Below are 7,210 nucleotides of genomic sequence, written 5' to 3'. Positions count from 1 at the left end.
ATAAATAACTCTTACGTGATGATTTATTAAAAAATGAAAGTAGTGGACTGACAGTCTATGGAGAAAACTAATGATCTGAAGTTTCTGTTAAACATATTTATATTAATAATTTTTGTTTATGATTTACTGATAAAATTTAAAAAAAATTTTAGTTGCCAACCAATAAGAAAAGAAATCCTGGCAGCGAGTCTAATTAGAACTTATGATTATGTACATTATTAAAAACTGGAACAAATTTGGAAGATAATGATGTAAGTATTTCGAAATTCTATCAATGTTTGTTATCCAACAAAGGCCCTCGACAAAAATTCCCCATTTTTTCTTTAAATATACGATATTTGAAAATACAAATGTTCTTAATACATCTATAAAATTATTCTATTCCGAGTTAGAATATTTTACCACAAGAAAAACAATGGTATTTTTATTTAAAAATTAAAAAGTTAAACCCATTTTCTATTTAACTAGCTTCATATCTCTCTGTTTTAATTTGAAAATGTTTAAACTTAAGTTTTTTAGTTTTACTTAGTGAATTTGCATTTTTAAAATACGGATTTTTGTGTAATATTTTATAATCTCAGACAATTTCTGGATGTTTTAAATTCAACAATTTCTCAATTATTTCTTAAATTATTGAACTCGTTTCAAACATTTTCAGAACTCTTAATATTATTGATTTTTAAAAAGCTTATGTTTTTAATTTTTGAAAATAAAAATCCGGAAATGTTATTTTGCAATATAAAATTGAATAAGAATAATTCTTGGTTTGTAAAAATTATTATTTTTCAAACTGAAACTATTCAAATTAAATATTCCATTGAGTAAAAAATTTATCTCTTTGAACCTTGATCTGTTCAACTAAAAATCCAGCTATTAAATTTTCTGTTAATGTTTATTTTGAAGATTTTCAAAGATTTCTAGTTACTTTAAGAGTGTTTAATGAATGTATAAAGAACTTCAGGGAGTAAAGTACATTTTTACTTTTTTTTTAAAAAGATTTCAAGGAATTTTATTTTTAAAAATTTGTCAACGGCACGGCATGTCTAGCGTCCTGGAAAACCTGGAAAAGTCCTTGATTTTTTTTAATCTGGAAAATTCCTTGAATTTTGCTGGTGGACCTGGAATTTTTATTCCCTTAAAAAATAGGTCACGCATTTTGAAAAACAAAAATCTTAAAAAAGTCAGAATTTTTACAAGAGCCACTTTAACTGTAAAGGATAAATTTGAAATTTGTGGTTGAAAATTTATTATTTTTGTTTTTAATTGAAAATTCACTATGTACTCTGGTAAAAGTTGAAATACTTCGATAAAAATTAATTTTTTTGTTTGAAGATTCCTATCTTGTGTTAAAAATTGAAATATTCGATTAAAAATTCGTTTTTTTATGTAAATGATTTTTTTAAATTGAAAAATCAATTACTTACGTAAAAGTGTGGTTGAAAAATAATTTTTTTGTTTGAATATTCGTCTTTTAGGCTGAAATTTGAGCTTTTTTTAAATTGAAAATTCGTTGTTTTGTATTTAATTTAAAAAAAAATATTTTTGGCTTAAATTCATATTTTCGGGTTGAAAATGTAACTGTTTTACGAAAAAATTCGTCTCTGGCTTGAAAATTTAACAATTTGGATGACCTTTTTTTTTAAGTTTCATCATTTTAATTGAAAATGTATAATTTTTAGTTGAAATTTCAACATTTTTCGTGAAAAGTATCTTTTTGATGTAAAAAGAAGGTACCTTGAAAAATTAATTTTCTGCCCTGGAAAACCTGGAAAAGTCCTCGAATTTCTTTTTGCAGAAAGGCCATACACCCTGAACGGGCATTTTTAAATAGGTTTTTAATATTTTAAAATAATAATCTAGGGGCACTTTAAAAAATAAAAAAAATTATAAAAAGATTGTTTCTTCTTTTCTAGATATTAGGTTTTGTTCCCCTTTTTCGTGAAGGATGACCCTACCCCCCCCCCCCCCCCCCCCCCCCCCCCGCTTTATTTTTGAATTTTTTCCTCGCTCTAATCCTTGATAATATACCGTGATGACAAAATTTTATTCTGAAAAGTAATTTCATGCTGTGACAGCCCTTTTGCTCTGATACTTCTCAAAAATGCAAAATCTTCTTGGTGCACAAGAATTTAGTTTAAAATAGACTTTTGTATTTTAGGGTTCGAAAGATTATATCAGGATCATGAACAAAATCCTGAATGATAAGGTACCTAAAAATATAAGTTCCAGGATTCGTTTCATGATTCAAAACAATGGAGGCGGCGACAGGGGAAAAAGGGGTAAGAAATTTTCTATTTAAAGGAAGTCAAAAGAGTTAGAATTTAAGAAAACAAATATTTAGAATTCCAATAAATGTAACAGAATTTTTTCCCCCGTACGAATTAATTAGATTATGATGATACCTAATGTCATGCCAGACTGGAGTTTCTGATCAAGCGTGATTGTGAAAAAATATTCTGAGATTATCAATGAAAAATAATAATTTGTCATTTTTTTTTATGGAACACTCTTTAACAAAAAAAAATTGATATTTTCAGATGGAATAGGTGAATGTTCCGGATATTGGTGACTAAATTCATAATCCAAAGTGAGAACTATATTCTGCTGAGACTTTGAAACATAAAGGTAGGTGTATTTCGAGATTTTTTATTCATAATTAAATTGGGCGTTGTAAAAACTTTGGTTATATAATGATGAGAACTTTGCTAATAAGAAAGGTATGAGATACCCAACGTGCGTTCTAGCCAAAAGGATACTGACTATATTCTGATTTAAAAATCACTATTGTCGTATTTTTAAGGAAATTGCTTTAATGTAACTTTTCTTTCAGATTTGGCGAAATACTCGAAATTATTGATATCCTGATCATCAGTATTCTTAAGATTCGGATTTAATTCGCCAAAATGAGTAAGTAATTTAGTATTTTTTTGTACTTTTATGATTTCTTAACAAAAATGATCCCATGTTGTTTTCGAAGCCAACATGGTATATCTAAAAATCTGAACATTTGAAAAAAAGGAAAATCGGCTAAAACTATGCTAAATTTGTTAACCAAGTACTTTTATTTTATCATTTGGTTCAAAATTCTTTTTTTAGGTTAAAAATTAAACTATTGCGTGGAAATTTAAACTATTTTGTTGAAAATCGATTATTTTTTGGAAAATTTAATTATTTTATAGAGAATTAAATTATGTTTTTTTTAAAGTTGATTTTTTGTTTAAAATTCAACTATTTTGTTGAACATTTGCCTTTTTGGATAGAAAATTCGTTTTTTTTTGTTTTCAAAGTCATTTTTTGGTAGAAATGTTCTCCTTCGGTTGAAAATAATTGTTTTTTTTTTTTTTAATTCAACTGTCTTCTGAAAAATCGTCTTTGTAGTTCGAAAATTCAACAAATTAGGTTAAAATGTAATGATCTTTGGAATCGTCTTAGTTTTAACATTCGACCATTTCATTAAAATTTAATCTTTCTAGGCTGAAAATTGATTATTTCGTTGCAAATTTAATTATTTTGTTGAAAAATCATTTTTGGATAGAAAATTTCTCCTTTTGTGTTGAAAATCCAGCTTTGCAAGCTGAAGATTGAACTATTTGGTTAAAATTTGAACTATTTGTTTAATGGAAATTACATCTGCTTTGGTGAAAAGTTATCTTCTTTCGTTAAAAGGCCAATATACTTGAAATGTTACATTTTAATATTTCTTATTGAATTTAATATTGTACCGACATTAATTTCATGTAAAAGAATTTATTTCTTTATTCTTGTAGTTTCTGCATCATCAAGTAGAGAATAGATTTCTTTATAGTCAATTCTCTGTGTATTGATGCGAAATCAAACGTTTTTTGTCGCCTTTGACCTGTTTTTGCTTGTCGAAGTGAAACGAAGAACAACAATTTCTTCTATTTCTTACATTATTTTTTTTTTCAAATACTACTGCGACTTAACTTTAATGACAATCTTTTCTCATTTCTAAAAGTAGTTTTATATTACTAGATTAAACTGTTTAGTTGAAAATTCGTTGTTTTTTTTTGTTTGAAATTTTTTCAACTGAAAATATAACTTAAATTTTTGAATAAACATTCATTTTAGTTGAAAATTTAACTGTTTGGGTGAAAATTCATGGATCTTCTTGGAAATTCGTTCTTTTTGGTAGAATATTAATATTGCTTGAAAATTCAAGAGTGGTTGAAATTTTGTTTTCGAGTTTGATATTTCATCACTGTAGTTAAAACTTTACCTCTGATTTAAAATTTAACTATTTGTTGGTTAAGAATTCACATTTTTCGGGTTAAAATTCATCCATTTTTTGTTGAAAATTCGCTTGTTTCGGTAGAAAATTAATCTTCCTGAATGAAAATTCATCTTATGCTTTTATTGAAGTATCCGTACAATACATTTAATTTTGGTTACAGAGGGTTTCCTGGACAGTATTTCGACTTTGCTGTTGTTTCGCGGGAAGATGCCGCATGTTCAGGTAATTTCTAATTAATTTTTTTTATTAATTTTGGATATTAAAATCTGCATTTGTAACGTTAGATTCTAATAGGTGAAAAGCTATTTTCGATTTTTATTTTTTTTATTCATATAATTTCTAATTAAGGGCATGTGACACAGCTAAATACCTATATTACCGACCATAGTTTTTCAGTTCACTGAATGTTTTTTTGAATCTAAAAACTTTTTTTGTAAATAAAATATCGAGTTGAAACTTTGGAAAATGTATTAGAGTACAATAAAGTACGTTTAGGTACTGCATTTTGGTAGGAACTTCACTGAAAATTATTTTCTCTTTTTTTCTGAACCTCGACATTTTTTGAACGTTCCAACTTTTTTTATACATAAAATATCAGTCTCAAACTTTGAGAAATTTAAGAACCGAAAGAAAACTACTTTTAAGTACAAATCTTAATAATAAAAGATGTAAAAAAAAATTTTAACTATCAATTCCATCGGCATCAGCCGGTAACGTTGTACACGAAAATACGAACCCTCTAGAGCCTCGTCTAGTGGCCCCCAGGGTTCGTATTTTCGTGTACGTTACCGGCTGATTCCGTTGGAATTGATAGTTGTAATATATTTTTTTACATCTTTCATTATTAAGCTTTGTACTTAAACGTAGTTTTTTTCGGCGCTTGCATTTCTCAAAGTTTGAGACCGATATTTTGTGTATAAAAAAAGTTGGAACGTTCAAAAAATGTCGAGGTTCAGAAAAAAGATAAAATAATTTTCAGTGAAGTTCCTACCAAAATGCAGTACCTAAACGTACTTTATTGTACTCTAATACATTTTCCAAAGTTTCAGCTCGATATTTTATTTATGAAAAAAGTTCTTTGGTTTAAAAAAACATTCAGTGAACTGAAAAAGTGAGGTCGGTAATATAGGTATTTAGCTGTGTCACATGTCCTTAATTTGAGTTAATTACGAAGAAATTCATGTAATTTTCTAGGTAATTTATAATTAATTTTAATATAAATTAAATTAATTTTATTTAATTTTGGATATTAACATCTGAGCTATTTTCAATTTGTATTTTTTTCAAAATGCACTCGGTATCTCCAGCGCCTGGTTCACCACGCGATGGTCGCAAGAAAGTGTAAGAATAACGAATAGGCTTTTGCATCGTTGGAACGCTTTGATTATTTTATAAGCGTGCCTGGTTTCTCGGCCTCGACAGATATTATTTAGAAAAATGAGGCTCTCGCAGTGAGCTTTAATTATATTTTTAAAGACAAATAAATTTATTTTCAGGTTTGCCCTGACAAAATTTGTCAGAAGCGAGTGAATGTATAGAAAGAATTATAGTTAAATGCGTGTCCTGATTACACTTCAGTGAAGGAGAATTGGTTTAATTCGAAATCTGCGGTTATATGTAAGTTAATTTTTGTTATTTATTTATTTATTTTTTCATTATACTAGACAAAAATCCGAGTGGTGCAAAAACTTTTGCAATCACAGGGAAATTAAAAGTTTGACATCTTGTAAATATCCGCATAATGTTCTCTTTGCGGCACACCTGTTTTTATCTCAAAGATGTAAAATATGCGGAGAATATTTTGCTCTCTCAGCATCCTCGCTCGATTTAAATTATCCGGCTTGTGCAAGGGAGCAAACACCAATACCAATTACTCCATTTTACTTTCAGAATTCATTTTTTCTTTGTAATGAAAGTTGAACTATTTGGTTAAAAATGAAACTCTCGTTAAAAATTAATTTTCTTCATTGAATACTTATAATTGTAATAAAGAACTCAAAATAAGACTTTATTTTTTTATTGATAATTGATCCTTTTTATTGAAGATTCATAATTTTTGTTGAAAATTCATTTGTTTAAATTTTTAAATTTAACTATTCCAGTTTAGATTTATCATTTCAGTTGAACATTCATCACCTTGTTTGAAAATATATCTAATTTTTTTGCAAATAATTTTTTTATCAACTGAAAATGTTACTATTCTGATTAAATATTTCGATTATTTTAGTTCGAAATTAAGGTATTTTGATGAAAAAAAATTTTTTCGCTAGAAATTTATCTTCTCTATTGAGAATTCAACTAAACCAGTTGGAAGACTCATCTTTTTAATTTAATATTCATCTTCTTGGCTGAAAATTCAACTTTCACTTGAAAATTCATCATTCTAATTTAAAATGCATCTTTTTTATTTAAAATTCAACTATTCTAGTTAAATATTCATAATTTTAGTTGAAAATTTATCACTTTGGGCAACAATGGTTTGGTGGAAAATTCATTTTTTCACTGCACATTCCATTTTTGATTGAAAACTGTCCTTTTTCAGTTCAAAGTCCAACTATTTAGTTGAAAGTTTATCTGTTTTAGTTGAAAATTCATCTTTTTGGTTTAAAATTAATCTTTTCCAGTAAATTATTATTCATTTTAGTTGAAGTTTAATCACCTATGTTGGGAAATTGTTGCCTTTTTTTCTGTGAAAAATTAATATTTTTTTACTGAAAATTAAAAAAATTTGTTTATGTTTAATTTAACAAATTGATATTTTTTAGTTTAGAACATAACTGTTTAGATGAGAATTCATCTTTTTCTGTTGAGAATTCACCTATTTAGTTAAGGATTCATTTATTTTGTTAACAAGTTATCTTTTGTGATAGAAAATTAATATTTTTGGCAGAAAGTTCGATTATTTGGTGAAAAAATCATGATTAATGATGTTTTTAGTATTATTTAATTGTTTCTTCT

General features: G+C 26.8%; 1 long non-coding RNA gene across 2 annotated transcripts in view; it reads left to right on the top strand.

Moving 5' to 3' along the window:
* Window positions 1-7,210, top strand: part of LOC117169144 — an 11,134-nt gene that overhangs the window by 3,074 nt on the left and 850 nt on the right. Inside the window, exons 4-9 of one of the 2 annotated variants that reach the window (XR_004466614.1) lie at window positions 153-251; window positions 2,159-2,279; window positions 2,538-2,625; window positions 2,831-2,907; window positions 4,413-4,474; window positions 5,749-5,869. This is a non-coding gene — a long non-coding RNA (uncharacterized LOC117169144). The remainder of the gene's footprint in view (window positions 1-152; window positions 252-2,158; window positions 2,280-2,537; window positions 2,626-2,830; window positions 2,908-4,412; window positions 4,475-5,748; window positions 5,870-7,210) is intronic. The other variant, XR_004466615.1, reaches the window with a different exon arrangement.

Source organism: Belonocnema kinseyi, chromosome 3 (genome assembly GCF_010883055.1).
Source record: "Belonocnema kinseyi isolate 2016_QV_RU_SX_M_011 chromosome 3, B_treatae_v1, whole genome shotgun sequence".
NCBI lineage: Eukaryota > Metazoa > Arthropoda > Insecta > Hymenoptera > Cynipidae > Belonocnema > Belonocnema kinseyi.
This window is presented reverse-complemented; position numbering and strand designations above follow the sequence as displayed.